Below are 20,832 nucleotides of genomic sequence, written 5' to 3'. Positions count from 1 at the left end.
GAGGTCACATCATCATCAGTGTTCTGCCAAAATGCAGATTTTCACATGGTGGTTCTCCAGGCTGTCCGGTCTTCTGCCATCCTCTTCAGGTCTGCATAATTTCCTCTTCTCTTTACGTCGTCTATCAATCTTGTATCTCCTTCTTCCTCTCAGTCTTCTCCCACAAACCAATCCTTCCAAAGCATCTACTAGCTAGCACTCTCTTCTCAATGAATGTCCCATCCGGAGGTCACAGGTCGTAGTAATTGACGGAAAGTCATCGAGTAAAAGAGAAGTGATTTCTGGCGTTCCCCAAGGTACTACTATAGGCCCTTTGCTGTTCCTTATCTATATATACGATTTGGGAGACAGTCTGAGCAGACGTCTTAAGCTGTTTGCAGATGACGCTGTCGTTTATCGGTTAATAAAGTAATCAAAAGATCAAAACAAAATGCAAAAAGAAAAGATATCTGTAGGGTGCGGAAGTTGATATTTGACCCTAAATAACGAAAAGTGTGAGGTTATCCACATGAGTCCCAAAAGGAATCCGTTAAACTTCGGTTATACGATAAGTCAGTCAAATCTAAAGGCCGTAAATTCAACTAAATACGTAGGAATTACAATTACGAACAACTTAAATTGGAAGGAACACATAGAAAATGTTGTAGTTAATGCTAACCAAAGACTGCGTTTTATTGTCAGAACACTTAGAAAATGGAACAAATCTACAAAGGAGGCTGTCTACATTACGCTTGTCCGTCCTCTTTTAGAATACTGCTGCGTGGTGTGGGATCCTTTCCAGATACGATTGATGCAGTACATCGAGAAAGTTCAAAGAAGAACAGCACGCTTTGTATTATCGCGAAATGGGGGAGAGAGGGTCACTGAAATGAAACAGAATGTGGGATGGACATCATTAAAACAAAGAAGTTTTTCGTTACGGAGCAATCTTCTCACGAAATTCCAATCACCAACTCTCTCCTCCGAATGGGAAAATATTTTGTTGACGCCTACCTACATAGGGTGAAACGATCACCATCATAAAATAAGGGAAATCAGAGCTCGTGCGGAAAGAAATAGGTGTTCGTTCTGTCCGCGCGCTGTACGAGATTGGAATAATGGAAAATTGTGAAGGTGGTTTGATGAAACCGTTGGCAGACACTTAAATGTGATTTGCAGAGTAGCCATTTAGATGTAAATTGGATGGGGACGTCAACCTCGGCAGCCCCATTGGTGGTGTGTGCCGGTACCAGGTGTCACCCTCTCCCTTGTCTTCATACATACCAGCACAGATCTAACATTAGACCATACATGGTCTCATGACAGTCATCCGTACCACACAGATCCACAATTAACACTTCATAATAGGTCGGAGCAAGGCAACGGGAACGCACCTCCACTAGGAGCTTGCCTAGAATGGTGATGAATTCCTGCATCTGCCTCTCTACTCTCATTTTCAGAGTATGCGACCTATTTCACTTCAATATATTTTAATATAATAATAATAACTATAATTTAATTACAGTACAACATATAAGATGTTTTACTATAATAATGATAACTGCTATATAGTGCTTAGTATATCTCTTCAGCTGAACTACCAAAACACTGGAATTAAGAGAAATGAACCGTGTAAGAGGCGTTTGTCAGATTATTTCAGAACAACCAGTGTTATGGATTTCATTAAAGAAAGATATAAGCAACAAACTGTCACTATTTTGACATCATCATAATTTACACCGAGCAGGGTCGGTGTGTTACCCCATTATATAGTAGTTCACTAAGCACTACGTTATGAATACATGTCCGCAGACTATGACCTTTCCAGCTTGTAAATGAGAGGAATGTTCTTATTTTCAGTCGCTTCCGTCTATCTTCTGAAAGTCAATCTCCGCACTATTTTGTTTTCCTAGTGGGCACTCAAATGGTTCAAATGGCTCTGAGCACTATGGGACTTAACTTCTGAGGTCATCAGTCCCCTAGAACTTAGAACTACTTAAACCTAACTAACCTAAGTACATCACACACATCCATGCCCGAGGCAGGATTCGAACCTGCGACCGCAGCGGTCACGCAGCTCCAGACTGTAGCGCCTAGAACCGCTCGGCCACTCCGGCAGTGGACACTCATCCCTTTCCTTAGTTTATTCAACTCACTGTGATTTGCCAGTTCTACCCGTGGACTTACGGAATGTGTCGGACTTGTTGTTGACGACGGACACGGCTAGCCTGTGACTGATCGCTTTTCCTGGCTGAAATGTTCTATGCAGGACGTCAAGCGGGTAAGCCTCTCCACGTGGGCTAAGCCGTCAGGTAAGAAACCTGTGTCAGACAAATCTTGTAATTTCTAGAATTCCTTGCCATTTTCGAAACTCTTGGTTGTCATGCTGTTTTGATCTCTGAAAGCTAACTGAGAAATTTGGGAAATGGTATATGTTAAAATATAAACTATTTTACTAAAATGTTCTTTGGAGGAGGGATCATAATCTCTTGGCCTCACCCTCAAGCCCATCCCAACAATTTGTCCCGCAGCTAAATGGGATTCCCCTGTCACTGAAAGGCGAACATACTGCTTCTTTCCAAATGTCGGGAAGAATGCTTCACCTCATCTCTCCAGAATTGTCTCAGAATTGTTTGAGGCAACCTCGTGGATACGAAAATCTGAGAAAGATTTCTAAATGCTTGCGAATCGTGTAACTAAGAAGACGTGTAGATACTGGACCGGTATTCATCTAATGGGATGTGGGAAACCACATAAAACCCACACTCAGGATGGCCTGCACATCGGCCCTCGTCGTTAATGCGCCAGGCGGCTACAATGCGGGGCCAGCGCACCTCTCTAATTCCCAGAAGTGACTTGCTAACGCGTACGGCTGTCTGGGAGGGTTTGTCGTATCCATTTCATAGTTAAAGTTTTCTTTTTCCTCAATTTTATTGGACTTTTGCTGGAACAAAATACAGCCATTTCCAAGTTGTCCTTAAATTTAGTTGACATACATTCAAAATAGTCTCTGCACTTATTTTATACATTAGCCGCCTTTGCAATTGCAACACTAGGAAGGATAGAAAACAACGAATACTTTTATTTGGTGTGTATAGTATTGTATTAACGATACATGACTAAATTTGAACTAGATTTGTGCGTATAATGAATGCTAAATTTAGAGCACAGAGATGCCGTCTCTGCCAGCAACAGAAGCTTTAAGCCGGCTGCGTATCGAATCGAACTGAGCTTGTATGACAGATAAGGATACAGCATGCTGCTCTAACTTCATGACAGAGTTTATCAATGGCAATGCCTGACGGGTGGTGGCGTGCCAGCCGCTGAACAACCCATCACTAGTTGTTTCAAACTAATGAGAAATATGGAGAACATCGCAGCCACGGAAACGGTGGATCGAGTGCGCGGAACCAGATTTACGGAGGACGTTAATAGGGTATTGGAAGGAGGTTTCTTAATGGCAGCGCAGGAATACTAACTTTTACTTTACGGCCCTCGGGGAACTGTTCGCTCAGCCACGTACACTAGAACCCCAGACGGCCATCCACCGAGTCAAGGTAAAGCTGGTACAACTTGCAACGCTAAGGATGGCGGGTACAATGATACGCGCGAGGTCGCAGGATTGCCTGCCCAACGAGGTTCCCTCGATGCATCTAAAGGACAGAAGAAGAAGACGAAGGACGTTAATTCATGACATCGATCTCGGCGATGGCCGTCGTTTTTCAACACAAAGGGGCATAGCACATACGTTCACGGATCATTTTAGCAGATTCTATGCGGCGCACAGGGAGGACCAGAGGGAGCTGGGGAACGTTCTGGAAGAGACTGCAGAAGAGACGCGTGTGAACGGAGACTTGTTGTCTGAAATTACGTGTGAGGAGCTGGAGGAAGCGATTACACGAGGTGCCTGCAACAAGTCCCCAGGTCCAGACGGATTCCCACTGGAATTATACTGTGCCATTGTGACCATAATGACACCGATGTGGTTATGCATGTTGATGAGCTGCTGCAGCAAGAAATACCGGATCCCATTAAAGTCACGAAAGCGCTCTTGATCTCGATACCCAAGCCCCGTGGTGGCAAACGGCCTTGTGGTTATCTCCCCTTGACCCTCCTTAATAGTGACTACAAGATCTTTATGCGCATAGCGGGCAGCCGTATCAAAACGTCGCTGGCGGGTCGAATACATGCCGATCAGACTTGTCTTGGCGGCATCAGTAATATTCACACAGCCTTGGGAGACTATCGTGACGCCGTCGCCCTCGCGGCTGCAGGCCGCCTCCGGGCGGCACTGGTTGCTGTAGACTTCGATCATGCTTTTGATCGAGTAGATCATGTGTACCTCGCGGCAGTGATGACTAGGATGGGTCTTCGACATTATTGACCACTGCAGTGATGCGGTTGCTGCACGGCGCCAGATCAGCGATGGTGATCAACGGAGGGAGAACTGAGTATTTTGAGATCTTAAGATCAGTGAGACAGGGTTGCCCCTTGTCGATCCTCCTATATGCGATCGCCTTAGACCCGTGCCTCGCAGGCCTTCGCCGCCATCTTAGCGGGATCTCCCTGCGGCATTTATCATTGAAATGTAGAGCATACGTGGATGATATTGTGTTCCTCTTCCGGAATGAGGGGAAGACTCAATCAGCACTGGATTGGCTACAGACGTATGGGATGGCAGCTGGCAGCGAGGCCAACTTCCGAAAATCACAATTCATGCATGTGGGGCGTGGACTAGAACCAGGAACGGAAGGACCCTTACCTGTGGTGCAAACGTTTGGGTATCACCTATCATAAGGAGAGGGCGGGATCGGCTGCGGACGACTACCGACGGCTGTTGCTCAGAGTCCGCACGTCAGAACGAATAAGCACCCTATGGTCGATGGATGTGCTGCAGCGAGTCCTTCGTCAACCATTACCTCGCTCCCATGATGTGCAACCTGACACACCTTCTCCCCTTGACGCGCACGATGGCTATCAGGATTCGAGCGGCTTTTGGATACTACGTAATCCTGGGATTGCTCTTTAAGGTACAATACAACACTCTTACCCTCCCAGCGCGAGAAGGGGGCGTTGGTTTAGTGGACATGCACGAGGAGGCGCGTGCACTGTATATTCATGATGATGATGATGAGGTCCCATACTCCTTGACAGAGGGTAGAGGACGATGCGGGAGAACCGCACCGCCGTACTAGGCAAGTTCTTAGCGGAGGTGGTTTACCATTGCCTTCCTCCGACCGTAATGGGGATGAATGATGATGATGATGATGATGATGATGATTATGACGAGGCAGGTGAAAATCACTGACCCCGCCGGGAATCCAACCCGTGACCCCGTGCTCGGGAAGCGAGAACACTACCGCGATACCACGAGCTGCGGACTATGTATATTAATACTAGGTTAAAACGGTTCTTACCCGAACGATAATCGAAGAACTGGTACCAACTTCGCGTCTTCCCCCGGTCTCTGTCGGTCATATATCGCCCCCGTTAACGCATGTGCGCAAATTCATAATTGAACACAATTATTTGTGCAGTGGTTAGACACTGGACTCGCATTCGGGAGGACGACGGTTCAATCCCGCGTCCGGCCATCCCGATTTAGGTTTTCCGTGATTTTCCTAAATCGCTCCAGGCAAATGCCGGGATGGTTCCTTTCAAAGGGCACGGCCGAATTCCTTCCCCGTCCTTCCCTAATCCGATGAGACCGATGACCTCGCTGTCTGGTCTCCTTCCCCAAACAAACCAACCAAACCACAATTACGTTCGAGAGCGTTTAGCGACCTCCCGACAGTCGTCACTGAAGGACGTGTACCATCTGCTTTTTCGAAAGATCGCACGGGACAGGGTGGAACTGAAATATCCAACCGTTAATTGGCACGTGGTGTGGCGCACGGTACACTACCCCCACCTACGTACAACAGTCAGGTCAACATGTTACATTGTAGTGAACCGGAAATACACAACGAATGACAAAAAGTACGCAATACATTTGGTGGATTCGCCATGTGTCAGCAGTGAGGTATGCTGGACACGGACGACCACCGGCTGCTCTGCGGACGATAATGGCGTTCATGCTGCGCACTACATATATAGCAATATCTTCCGAAATGGTATTTTCCGCGTCGTAAGACGAACGCAGTGGCGTGGATCACAGGTATGACGGCCCATTACCTATATCAGACACACGTCTGAACGTACTGAACATATCGGATTACTGGCAACACTTGTAAGATGGACACACAAAACTGTTACGGCTACGAAAGTACAAGGACTGGTTTGCCAATTTCCTAGGAACGGTTTTTGTGGGCCTGTCATATACTTGGGGTGTGCCGGGTGCGCATAGATGAGCGACTGTGCTGTCGTTGTGAAACCGACCAAGTAAAGTGATAAGCTAAGGAAAACTACGCGAGTATGCGACCCAGAAAGAACTAACACTTGCACAGTTAGCAATGGATGTTTCTTCGAATTTTGTTTCAGGATCAATAAATACTTTTTATAAGGGTGCCGGAGGTGGCCACACTTTGACTTTGTTGTTATTTCATGCTGCATGGTGGGACGGCAGCGAGGTTCCATCCAGGACAATTATAATGTAGTATGGTTTCTTCTAACCCCCTTAAAAAAAGTTACAACATTTGCCTAGTAGAAAAAATATGGTAAGACAACAATCAAAAAGTCGGATAGAGTGTCTGCCATGCAAGTAGGAGATCCTGGGTTCGAGTCCCGGTCGTGCACACATTTTCAACTGTCCCCCTTGTCATTTATAAACGCCTGTAAGCAGCTAATGGTCTGGATTTCATTGTAATTTCATTAATTGGATGTGGTTGGTCTACAGCGCCGATCCTGTCGACATGCGCTGTGACGCACGTATCCCCCAAACAGTCGGGTAACTGATATCACATGTTTCCTCGGAAGATTCTTCTGGATGTACCACGGTTTTGTTAGTAAGATACATCGACTGAAGCGTATCCTAAACCGTATTGCAATGTTTGCCTCTGCTGTTACTATTGCCATTATGCCTCTCTTCTTTAAAAGGGGATAAAATCTGAATGCGGAAGCTGTCAAACTAGCAGTATCTATCTTTTGATTTTGTATTTTGCAAGGCCGGGCGAATACCTGAGTTCACCGTTAACAACATTTAATGAACGGTTTTTTTCTTGGCTCTCATTATTAATCCCACCACGTCGTGATATAGATAAGAACGTTGCAAGAGCAAGACCCAGCATCGAATACATTGCTTTAAACTAGTGAAGTGTCGTCGACATGGAAAGAAAATCAAAATCAGGTTCCATTATGGAGGTGTTATTGTTGATAGCCGAAGTATACCTTAATTTCCATTATGGAGGTGTTATTGTTGATAGCCGAAGTATACCTTAATTTCTTAGTAAAGTGTACAACAGACAAAACCGTTTGCTTTGATACAGAAGTAACGAATATCGCCTATGTCAGCAGCGATTAATAAACAACCGTCTGGCAACCTGACCTCTTTTCGCTACCAGTCAGTATGAGCCAGCATGTCAACTTTAATAAAGGTGCAATGAATAACCATTTCCTGCATGTGTTATCTGACGGAACTAAATCACATGAGAGAACTGGATGCGTTTCAGGTAAGAAAAACTTTTTGTACTGCAGAAGTATCCTCAATTATTATAAGATTTCCACTTCTGAAGCTCTAATTTCTCCACAGCGTTTCTAAGAACGTGTAAGGATTAGTTTTTTACTCCGTTTTTGGATGCAGAACATAAGTGCTTCTGTAATGGAGGTTATCCTGTAGCACAGATACTACATACCTGAGGTACTGAAAACTGTTTAGCTATCTGCAGCGCAGGGAAATAGTATGCACAACCAATTCCCTCGAACGGTTTAGATCCGTCATTACGTATATGCTGGGAATATGCTCATCTGCTTTACAGGTTATTCGTTGCACAATTAAATAAAATTTTAATTATCAACTCGAAAAAATAGAGCTACGTAGTTTTTTGTTTGTTTGCAAGTACGCCTCTGCAGCACTGGTACGAGTACAAACAAAAATCTTTCTGCCATAATACCTCATCGTTGCGCTGTAGGATCCAAAAGAAAATGGCACTGTCCATTGACCAACTGGAGGTGGGTGCCGTCTTAGTTTGGTTCTTCTAACGGCGTGCTAGATAATATGGCGCGGGGATTTCCATCGTACCATAGCTGCAGACATCTACCTGCAACCAAACAAGCAAACAAAATTAAGTACGTAAATTTATTTTATAGGTGTTTAATCAAAACCACCCAAGCTATATAATTACACATTTGTTATGCTACGACCAGTTTCATTCTTAGAACATATTCAGCTTGCTAAGTTGTGCTGCATTAACGATATACATGGGCTGTTGTCGTATGGTAGAACCAGATCAAGTATATCTTGATTTAAGCATAATTCGGCAACCTAAAGATGTTCTAAGAACGAAACCAGTCATATCACAATAAATGTGTGATTATACAGCTGCGGTGGTTTTCATTAATCATTGAAACTCGTCAGCAGTGGTGCTCAACATGATAAATATTATCTGTCAGAGGTAATAATTAAATTTTATGACTACTACTAGTATCAACGCTTATCTGCCGACTCATACTGACTCCTCGGCAAAAGATGTCACGTTGATAGAGTGCTGTTTCGTAACTAGGTAAAAAACGTCAGGTTGGCGTACTAATGTTTCGTAATACCTGCTGACATAGCTAAGATATGGTCTCTCGGTATCAAACGTAATGGGTTTGTCTTCTGTGAATATTACTAACAAATTGATGTATACTGTGGCTATCAAAACGACGCCCTCGTAATGGCTCCTGATTCGATTCTCATCCCATGTCAAAAAAAAAAAAAAAAAAAAAAAATGGTTCAAATGACTCTGAGCACTATGGGACGTAACACCTGAGGTCCTGTCCCCTAGAACTTAGAACTACTTAAACCTAACTAACCTAAGGACATTACACACATCCATGCCCGAGGCAGGATTCGAACCTGCGACCGTAGCGGTCACGCGGTTCCAGACTGAAGCGCCTATAACCGCACGGCCACACCAGCCGGCCATTCCATGTCAACGACACTTTGCAAGACAGCGGGCGTCGCATAAAACTTGCGATGAGCGGTTGTTATTTGGAGTGACTCTCTCTACGTACTGTAAAAACGAAATTGCAAAATATATGACAAAACACCACTTTATTTCCTCCTGACGACTCTTGGGAGAAGTGTCCGGTATATGTACACCTCACAATGTACCCCTAGCAGTACTTCTGCTGGGGAATTTATTTCCTTGCCGTTTACAAAGCACACGCTTGTATCAGTTATTCCTTCTGTGATCGATAATTCTCGATTTGGGACACAAATTAATAACGTATTTTCTTTCGGCGTATCATTCTTTCCTTAGACAAGCCGTTTCAATGTCAGCAATTTCGATCCGCAAGGGCAACATCAAGCGGTCTGACTGTAGTACTGTTTTTCTGTCGAAGACGTACTTTGAAAACATGGAAATTTGTGTGCAGTATCATATATCTCATTCGCTGATATGTTCCCCGACGTGGACAAAGCCTTGGATTAGATATAAACGATTATGCGCTACCACCAACAAAACTTATATCGCCATTTTATAAGTGAAAATACCAGTTGCTACTAATAAAGAGTATATAGAGGGTCTATACAGGGGCGATGTTCTTGAGGACAATATTATGGAAATAGAAGAGGAGGTAGATGAAGATGAAATGGGAGATATAATACTGCGTGAAGAGTTTGTCAGAGCACTGAAAGGCCTAAGTCGAAACAAGGCCCCGGGAGAAGACAACATTCCATTAGAACTACTGACAGCCTTGGGAGAGCCAGTCCTGACAAAATTCTACCATCTGGTGAGTAAGATATATGAGACAGGCGAAATTCGCCCAGACTTAAAGAAGAATATAATAATTCCAATCCCAAAGAAAGCAGGTGTTGACAGATGTGAAAATTACCGAAGTATCAGTTTAATAGGTCACAGCTGCAAAATACTAACGCGAATTCTTTACAGACGAATGGAAAAATTGGTAGAAGCCGACCTTGGGGAAGATCAGTTTGGATTCCGTAGAAATGTTGGAACACGTGAGGCAATACTAACCCTACGACTGATCTTAGAAGAAAGATTAAGGAAAGGCAAACCTACATTTCTAGCGTTCTTAGAGAAAGCTTTTGACAATGTTGATTGGAATACTCTCTTTCAAATTCTAAAGGTGGCAGGGGTAAAATACAGGGAACAAAGGCTATTTACAATTTGTACAGAAACCAAATGGCAGTTATAAGAGTCGAAGGACATGAAAGGGAAGCAGTGGTTGGGAAGGGAGTGAGACAGGGTTGTAGCCTCTGCCTGATGTTATTCAATCTGTATATTGAGCTAGCAGTGAGAAGAAATAATAACTTTGAGGTTCGCCGATGAGACAGCTGTTCGAGACAGCCAAGGACTTGGAAGAGCAGTTGAACGGAATGGATAGTGTCTTGAAAGGAGGGTATAAGATGAACATCAACAAAAGCAAAACGAGGATAATGGAATATAGTCGAATTAAGTCGGGTGATGCTGAGGGAATCAGATTAGGAAATGAGACATTTAAAGTAGTGAAGGAGTTTTGCTATTTGGGGAGAAAAATAACTGATGATGGTCGAAGTAGAGAGGATATAAAATGCAGACTGGCAATGGCAAGGAAAGCGTTTCTGAAGAAGAGAAATTTGTTAACATCGAGTATAGATTTAAGTGTCAGGAAGTCGTTTCTGAAAGTATTTGTATGGAATATAGCCAACTATAGAAGTGAAACATGGACGATAAACAGTTTAGACAAGAAGAGAATAGAAGCTTTCGAAATGTGCTGCTACAGAAGAATGCTGAAGATTAGATGGGTAGATCACATAACTAATGAGGAGGCATTGATTAGAATTAGGGAGAAGAGGAGTTTGTGGCACAACTTGACTAGAAGAAGGGATCGGTTGGTAGGACACGTTCTGAGGCATCAAGGGATCACCAATTTTGTACTGGAGTGCAGCGTGGAGGGTAAAAATCGTAGACGTAGACCAAGAGATGAATACACTAAGCAGATTCAGAAGGATGTAGGCTGCAATAGGTACTGGGAGATGAAGAAGCTTGCACAGGATAGAGTAGCATGGAGAACTGCATCAAACCAGTCTCAGGACTGAAGACCACAACAACAACAACAACTAATAAAACCAGCTTGATTTCCTTTTCTCCCCCAACTTTTCTGTACTACCATGGAAGTTTTACCTCTCTCCATTTTTTGTGCCAGAGTAGTACGAAACGTCTGTAAGGAAATCGAGAGTCATGCTATAAATTCTACGGACTGAAAGAAATCTCCGCGTCCTTGCTCAGACGGGCCAATCTAAAACGATCGGCCGCCGCGTCATCCTCATAAAATAGCATCATTGAATGCGGCTTCTTCTCACTCAAGTAACTCCTAAATTGGAATCACTAGGCTGAGCGCACCCCGCTCCTGCTCTCCCACCAATGAAACATCCCTAGCAGACTGGAAATCGAAGCCGAGTCCTCTGAATAGCAGCCAGACACTTTGACCACTGAACTACAGAAGTGGACTGAAAAAAACTGAAAAAAAAAAGATTCCAGTAATAAGATGTTAGACACGTGAAAGTAGTAATTTTCGGTAAAATAACTATTCCCTATTTGTAATGAGAGACAGTTTCGTACATGCTTGGCAGACAAGAGTAAATAACATCGCTTATAACCTAATGTGTGGAGCAGGGAAAACAGATAACAATGCTCTTTTTTATTCGTCTGGCCCATGTCCTTGTTCAAGATATTTTTGCCGACGAATTACAACGGTCGGAGTGTGAAGAGCTTTAAATTCTGGGAACTGGATTTCGCTTGATTATGCAAAAATGCAGGTGTGGAAAATACATGTTTTACTTAACACTTAATAGCCGAAACATTTTATACAGGGTTAACATGAATAAAACCGCGAAACTGCAACATTCCTGACTGGAAATGGAGGAAAAAATATCCTATGACGTGTGTTCGTAAATAAATCTTGCCACAGTAGATGGCGCAGACGAATGACAATTCCTCTAACAACGTGCCGTGTGTTAATTGCCTGTCGCAGGCTGTGTGACTGACGCAGTGCACTGCACGCAGCAGAATGGTCCGGTATTCATATCGGGAACAAGCCGAGGTGGCTTTTGTGTACCGCCAAGCAGAAAATCCAAAGAGATTCTGGTCGCATGTGAAGTATATTAGCGGCAAGAAACACTCAATGTCTTCTCTGCACGATAGCAATGGAGATACTGTCGAAGACACTGCTGCCAAAGCAGAGTTCCTAAACACAGCCTTCCGAAATGCCTTCACAAAAGAAGACAAAGTAAATATTACAGAATTCGAATCGAGAACAGCTGCCAACACGAGTAACGTAGAAGTAAATATCCACGGAGTAGAGAAGCAACTTAAATCACTTAATACACTCCTGGAAATGGAAAAAAGAACACATTGACACCGGTGTGTCAGACCCACCATACTTGCTCCGGACACTGCGAGAGGGCTGTACAAGCAATGATCACACGCACGGCACAGCGGACACACCAGGAACCGCGGTGTTGGCCTTCGAATGGCGCTAGCTGCGCAGCATTTGTGCACCGCCGCCGTCAGTGTCAGCCAGTTTGCCGTGGCATACGGAGCTCCATCGCAGTCTTTAACACTGGTAGCATGCCGCGGCAGCGTGGACGTGAACCGTATGTGCAGTTGACGGAGTTTGAGCGAGGGCGTATAGTGGGCATGCGGGAGGCCGGGTGGACGTACCGCCGAATTGCTCAACACGTGGGGCGTGAGGTCTCCACAGTACATCGATGTTGTCGCCAGTGGTCGGCGGAAGGTGCACGTGCCCGTCGACCTGGGACCGGACCGCAGCGACGCACGGATGCACGCCAAGACCGTAGGATCCTACGCAGTGCCGTAGGGGACCGCACCGCCACTTCCCAGCAAATTAGGGACACTGTTGCTCCTGGGGTATCGGCGAGGACCATTCGCAAACGTCTCCGTGAAGCTGGGCTACGGTCCTGCACACCGTTAGGCCGTCTTCCGCTCACGCCCCAACATCGTGCAGCCCGCCTCCAGTGGTGTCGCGACAGGCGTGAATGGAGGGACGAATAGAGACGTGTCGTCTTCAGCGATGAGAGTCGCTTCTGCCTTGGTGCCAATGATGGTCGTATGCGTGTTTGGCGCCGTGCAGGTGAGCGCCACAATCAGGACTGCATACGACCGAGGCACACAGGGCCAACACCCGGCATCATGGTGTGGGGAGCGATCTCCTACACTGGCCGTACACCACTGGTGATCGTCGAGGGGACACTGAATAGTGCACGGTACAGCCAAACCGTCATCGAACCCATCGTCCTACCATTCCTAGACCGGCAAGGGAACTTGCTGTTCCAACAGGACAATGCACATCTGCATGTATCCCGTGCCACCCAACGTGCTCTAGAAGGTGTAAGTCAACTACCCTGGCCAGCAAGATCTCCGGATCTGTCCCCCATTGAGCATGTTTGGGACTGGATGAAGCGTCGTCTCACGCGGTCTGCACGTCCGGCACGAACGCTGGTCCAACTGAGGCGCCAGGTGGAAATGGCATGGCAAGCCGTTCCACAGGACTACATCCAGCATCTCTACGATCGTCTCCATGGGAGAATAGCAGCCTGCATTGCTGCGAAAGGTGGATATACACTGTACTAGTGCCGACATTGTGCATGCTCTGTTGCCTGTGTCTATGTGCCTGTGGTTCTGTCAGTGTGATCATGTGATGTATCTGACCCCAGGAATGTGTCAATAAAGTTTCCCCTTCCTGGGACAATGAATTCACGGTGTTCTTATTTCAATTTCCAGGAGTGAAAAAGCAAGTCTTCTGATCCAGACTATATACCAATTAGGTTCCTTTCGGAGTATGCTGATGCATTAGCTCCATACTTAACAATCATATACAACCGTTCGCTCGACGAAAGATCTGTACCCAAAGACTGAAAAGTTGCACAGGTCACACCAATATTCAAGAAAGGTAGTGGGAGTAATCCAGTAAATTACAGGCCCATTTCGTTAACGTCGATATGCAGCAGGATTTTGGAACATATATTGTGTTCGAACATTATGAATTACCTCGAAGAAAACGGTCTATTGACACACAGTCAACATGGCTTTAGAAAACATCGTTCCTGTGAAACACAAGTAGCTTTTTATTCACATGAAGTGTTGAGAGCTATTGAAAAGGGACTTCAGATCGATTCTGTATTTCTGGATTTCCGGAAGGCTTTTGACACTGTACCACACAAGCGGCTGGTAGTGAAATTGCGTGCTTATGGAATATCGTCTCAGATATGTGACTGGATTTGTGATTTCCTGTCAGAGAGGTCACAGTTCGTAGTTATCGAGGGAAAGTCATCAGGTAAAACAAAAGTTATTTCTGGCGTTCCCGAAGGTAGTGTGATAGGTCCTTTTCTGTTCCTTATCTATATAAACGATTTGGGAGACAATCTGAGCAGCCGTCTTCGATTGTTTTCAGATGACGCTGTCGTTTATCGACTAATAAAATAATCAGAAGATCAAAATAACTACAAAACGGTTTAGAAAAGATATCTGAATGGTGATAAAAGTGGCAGTTGACCCTAAATAACGAAAAGTATGAGGTCATCCACATGAGTGCTAAAAGGAACTCGTTAAACTTCGGTAACGCGATAAATCAGTCTAATATAAAGGCCGTGAATTCAACTAAATACCTAGGAATTACAATTATGAACAGCTTAAATTGGAAGGAACACATACAAATTGCTGCGGGGAAGGCTAACCAAAGACTGCGTTTTTTTGGCAGAACACTTAGAAAATGTAACAGATTTACTACGGAGACTGTATACACTACGCTTTCCCGCCCTCTTTTAGAATACTGCTGCGCGGTATGGGATCCTTACCAGATAGGATTGACGGAGTACATCGAAAAAGTTCAAAGAAATGGAGCACATTTTGTGTTATCGCGAAATATGGGAGAGAGTGTCACAGAAATGATAGAGGATTTGGGCTAGACATCATTAAAAGAAAGGCGTTTTTCGTTGCTACGGAATCTTCTCAAGAAATTCCAGTCACCAACTTTCTCCTCCGAATGTGAAAATATTTTTTTGACACCGACCTACATAGGGAGGAACGATCACTACGATAAAATAAGGGAAATCAGAGCTCGTACGGGAAGATATAGGTCACCTTGTGAAGGTGGTTCGATCAACCCTCTGCCAGGTACTTAAATGTGATTTGCCGAGTATCCATGTGGATGTTGATGTAGAAATGGAAACGGTCGAGAGGTAGTACGGCTGTACCAAAACAAGTACCCTCACCGACACCAGCCACATCACATAACATTTCAAGAAGTTTTTTGGGCGTCTGTGTGATCGTGGGTCGTTTCAGACAGACGAAATTGCAGGGTGGCGGTGGACTGTGTGTACACCAGACCTGGAAGACCCGGTTCTAGAGGATATTTAGGCATGTCTATAACAACCACCAGGCAACTGGTCCGCCAACATGGTGTAAGCCAAAGTACGATTACATGTGCACTGCTTGACAGCCGCTACTATCCCTCCCACCTGCAATCCAATGGATGCCACTTTGAACATCTGTGTGTTGTCGTTGCACGCACACCGTCCATTTCTGGACACATGTTCATAGGACCTTTTTTCCTTCATTTCCAGTCAGGAATCCGTCCCTGATGTTTGTCAGTTTTATTAGTGTTCACCCTGTGTATACAAACATGATGATTCCAAAGTCACGTCCCTTACGACAAAGTCTACATTGATGGTTCAATAGTTCGTATTCAGCGATATGATAGCAACGATCACTCAAAGCAAAAAAGTCTAGTAACATGGGCTGTAAAATGCATACCTTAAGAGCTATGAGTACTTCTTCATCTTCGGTACTGTGAAACAAATCTCTTCAATTGCAAGCTCTTTGCTTTCCATATCGTGAACAGTGCTAGAATGGATCAAAACAAGAAATAAATGTCCACTAAACATGGGCTCTAAAGCGCGTATTTTAAGAGCTAGGAGTATTTTTCATCTTCGCCACTGTGCAACACATCTCTTCTATCAAACAAGTACTCATAGCACTTAAGGTGTGCATTTTCGACCCCATGTTTACTGGACATTTGTTGTTGTTTTGGTCCAACCTACATCGTCCGGATATGGAAAGTCAATAGCTTGCAGTAGAAGAGATTCGTTTGACAGTACTAGACCCAATGTTTACTAGTCTTTTTTGCTTGGAATGATCGTTCCTGTCATATTGCTGAGTACATCTTTGTCTTATGGGACAAAAAGATGGAATTACCAATGCAGACTTTGTCCTATGGAACATGACTTTTAAATCGCACTGTGATTATAATCTTTCCATGAGTCTCTAAAACGTTAGGCTTTATAAGACCACAATTAGCATGTCATAAAGCTGAGTATTTGCGTCAGTATGACTTTTTCGGAAGGAAATATATTTTGCGCCAAAATTTCGTGATTACTTGCAGTTTTGTTGTTGTTATCCTTGTCCTCATATGGACGTTCTTCTCTTCCAAATAGAGGCACAGAAACAAGGCGAAATTTAGTTTAGTGAACGGAATTCAGAAGTTAAAACACTGAAGTTTAGAAACAAAATATTTATATTCGGCCTTCGGTGTCCTTCGACCAAATTAATATTAGAGTGTTTTCCTGATCGTTCTGTCGCTTCATTGTTCTTTGTTTTTTACTTTTATTTTGTCAATTGCTTCACCACCTCTCTCTCTCTCTCTCTCTCTCTCTCTCAATGTGTGTGTGTGTGTGTGTGTGTGTGTGTGTGTGTTTGCTAGTGCGTGCGCTCAGTTCGTTTTATCTCCATGTGTTACTTTTTTGCATAGTTCTTTAATGTCCCGAACAATGTACCATTGCACAATATTGTATAATCATTTTATTCTCTTATCATGGTGCTGTTTCCTTGTAGGTGAAGGTTTTTCTTAGTTGCCAGTTTTTGGTATAAATTTTGGCTGAACTTTAGTATTTTTAAATCAGTTCTTGTGTACTATTAAGTGCTCAGAAAAGACGGAATTTGAGCTAGATTTTTCGGGCTCTGAGATATACAGAATACCTTATTTTACCGTTTCTGCATGTTTCTCCAGTTTGTACTGAATAAAGAGAGGCACACTTATATTGGTAAGTGTTTAATCTGTTGCATTTATCAGTCAATGCGTCCTATATTCAGCGCCTTTTCTGTGTCAGAACCTGATTCTCATTATTTATCCCGCAAACACGGCTGCTGTTAAGCCATCAAAAACCAAATGATGACGACCAATAGTTTTAATTGCAGCTCTTCACTTAGGTGACCATGATCAATCCTTATGGGTTTCTGTCGTAAATTGTAATGTTGGTAGTATTGTAATACACCTTAGAGAAAGGAACACTGTGGACGTAGTACTTCTGGAAAAGTGGACCATACAAAAATAGAAGAACAAAGATGTCAAAAGTTTAGCGGTTGAGTCAAGTACGAAATCGAGAGGTGCACGAGGAAAAAAGTACGGAAAGAGTCTAAGAAACTCATTTATCGAAGGGAACAAAAGGTTTGCTAAGGCGTCCCGTAATGAGCAAAGAGAAAAGGGAAAGGGAAAAAGAATGAAATTCAAAGATTAATATCTGCGAAAAAGTTATCAAGGCTCTTAGATGCAGCAGATACGTGGTAATGAACAGTTTAGCACAATATCCGAAAAGACTAAGTGTGGCATACAATTAATCGAAATATTAATACATTTTAAAAATAGCCTTGCAAACGAATTACATGCTTAACATATGGTAGTCTTTTCCTTGATTTTTCATAACTCGATGGCTTATCAGAGACTTTAATTTCTTGAAGTGGTGAAGTGTCTTTCCGTTTCGGGCGATGTGCCTCTTTCGCAAGCCCGATCCATATTATCTGATAGCGAGAGCTCGATCATTCCTATTTGACGCACAGCTTTATGAGGCGAAGACGTTACATCGTGCATTCGCTTGTCAAAGCTTATATAAGCATTTCGGTGAAATTAAAGCAATTAATCTTAATTTACGATTATACTGGATCCTTTGTTCAAGCAAGTCAGCTGTTTGTAATTCCACATTTTAATCTTTTGCTGGTATGTGGTTACGCTCTATTGACACACATTTACCATCGAAGAATCTAGGCAACCAAAGAGACCGTTATATTATTCTTCTCACCAAATATGCTGTGGCGAAATCCATCATTGTTGCGCAGTGGATCACTACTCCCAAAGACGTCTGTCATATATCCCCATTTAGTCATCCCGATTGGGACTATTCGCGCTTTTCTCCAAGTCAGTAAAGACCAATAAGGTCTCCACTGGAATAAGTTAGCAAAGGATCCAGTGCAGAACTCGAAATACTGGTCCAACGTAAAATCGCTAAGCAGTTTGATGGCTTCATTATCTCTCTCGTTGACAAATGTCGTGTGGCAAGAGAAGATAGCAAAAAGAAAACTGGAGTTTTAAATTTCGCGTTTAAGAAAACGTTCAAGCGGGAGAATCGTTCAAACATACTGCTACTTGACAGTAGCGCGGACTCCCGTATGGAAGACATAGTAATAGTTATCCCTGGCGTTGAGAATCAACTGAAAAATTTGAAAAGAAATAAATAGGCTGGTCCGGATATCACCCCAGTTCGGTTTTACAAAGAGTACGCTACACTATTGGCCCCTTACTTAGACTGCATTTATCGCGACTCTCTCGCCCAGCGCAAAGCCCCTAGCGACTGGAAAAATAAACAGGCGACTCCAGTATATAAAAAGGGTAAAAGAACTGACCCACAGAATAACAGACCAATATCCTTACCATCACCTTACACGCCAGGGTAGCCGAAAGCGCTAATGCGCCGCTTCCTGGAGTCGAGTATGCGCGCCAGCCTCGGATCGAATCCGCTCAACGGATTAACGATGACGTCCGGTACGCCGGCCAGCCTGGATGCGGTTTTTAGACGGTTTTCCACATCCCTCTAGGTCAATACCGGCCTGGTCCCCACGTTCCGCCTCAGTTACACGACTTACGGACATTTGAAAACATTCATGGCTTACACTACACGCACACAAGTGGGGTATACTATTTGCGTCCCGGGGGTTTCGGAGTGGCGGCAGCAAGGGCATCAGGCCACCCTCTGCCACTAACACTAAACCCGTAAGAACACGGACGACCCTGTGTGATGCGGGACAAGGCCCAAAGAAAGAAAGAAATTCTTAATATCACTTTGCTGCAGAATTCTTAAACATATTCTAAGTTCGAATACAATTAATTCCCTTTAGACCCCAAAGCTAAAGTCCACGAATCATTTGCTTTTAGAAAGCGTCACTCGTGCAAAACTCATCTTTCTCTGTTCTCACTTGATATTTTTCGAACTGTGCATGAGTGGCAACAGGCAGATTCCATATTCCTAGATTTACGAAACGCGTTTGACTCGGTGCTCCACTGCAGGCTGTTACGAAGGTGCGAGCATACTGAATAGATTCCCATATATGTGTATGGGCCAAAGCTGTCTTAAGTAATAGGATACAGTACGTTGTCCACGATGGCTAGAGTTTATCACAGACGAGGGTATCGTCAGGTGTGCCCCATAGAAGTGTGACAGGATCGCTAGTAATCTCTTTGTATGTAAATGATATGAGTGACAAGGTGAGCAGCAATCTGCAGCTCTACGCTGAAAACGCTATTGTGTATGGGAAGGTATCGTTGATGAGTGACTGCAGGAAGATACAGGATGATCGCAAAATTTATATATGGTGTCATGAATGACAGCTAACTCTTAATGTAGACTTACTTTACTTTTTCGTGTCCGGAAACTACAATTTGTTTGCCCAGTATTGGGCAATGTCCAATGCTTCTCCTTTAGCCAGCCATAGATCGTCGAGGGTGCATCTGTGGGTGCAGGCAGGGCATTGTAGAAGATGTTCCATGTCCTGTCGAGTGCCGCAGTCGCATTTGTCGTCATTTTCGTCCAACAAACCCCATTTGATCCGATTAGATTGGTTCAAATGGCTGTGAGCACTATGGGACTCAACTGCTGAGGTCATTAGTCCCCTAGAACTTAGAACTAGTTAAACCTAACTAACCTAAGGACATCACAAACATCCATGCCCGAGGCAGGATTCGAACCTGCGACCGTAGCGGTCTTGCGGTTCCAGACTGCAGCGCCTTTAACCGCACGGCCACTTCGGCCGGCCTCAGATTAGATTTCACAGGAGCCACCCCAGTTCTGATGCGGTTAAGCATTCTCCAGGTTTTCCAATCACCAGAAACGCCGCTTGGTCGGTCCTCTCTTAGCGGATAGTAGATGGGGGGGGCTCATCTAAGGAGCAACTTAGGAAACGGCGTCTCCATTTGAGTCTGCTGGGGCCACACTCTAGGCCAAATATTGAGTGACGGGCATCAAAGGTTTGTTTTAGCTTCTCGGTATGTTCATGGGCTTTCCTACGTGAGTCAGGGTTTGTGAAACCTGCGGCCCTGTGAAGATTTTCTATGGGGGTTGGTTTCATGCATCTTTTCACTATCCTGCATATTTAATTCAAGCTAATATCTACCTGTAAATCTTCAGGTTTTGGCGGCGCAAAGACTATTCCATAAAGTTTCGGGTGTTCAGCCGCAAGAAATCTCCTTCTTCTAATATTTCGGCTGTATAACGTTCAGCCATCTTCAGAGTGAGCCGCAAGACAGCCGCTCCAGTGCTCGCTTCGTCCCTTTATACTGTTGTACCGCGCGACTGCGCATACGGCCACAGATGCAAATGCGCCAGAGACGTTGGTCGGCGGCAGAGACGTGCATAGTGCGCGAGTTGTA

This window comes from Schistocerca nitens, chromosome 6, assembly GCF_023898315.1.
Source record: "Schistocerca nitens isolate TAMUIC-IGC-003100 chromosome 6, iqSchNite1.1, whole genome shotgun sequence".
NCBI classification, from domain to species: Eukaryota; Metazoa; Arthropoda; class Insecta; order Orthoptera; family Acrididae; genus Schistocerca; species Schistocerca nitens.
This window is presented reverse-complemented; position numbering follows the sequence as displayed.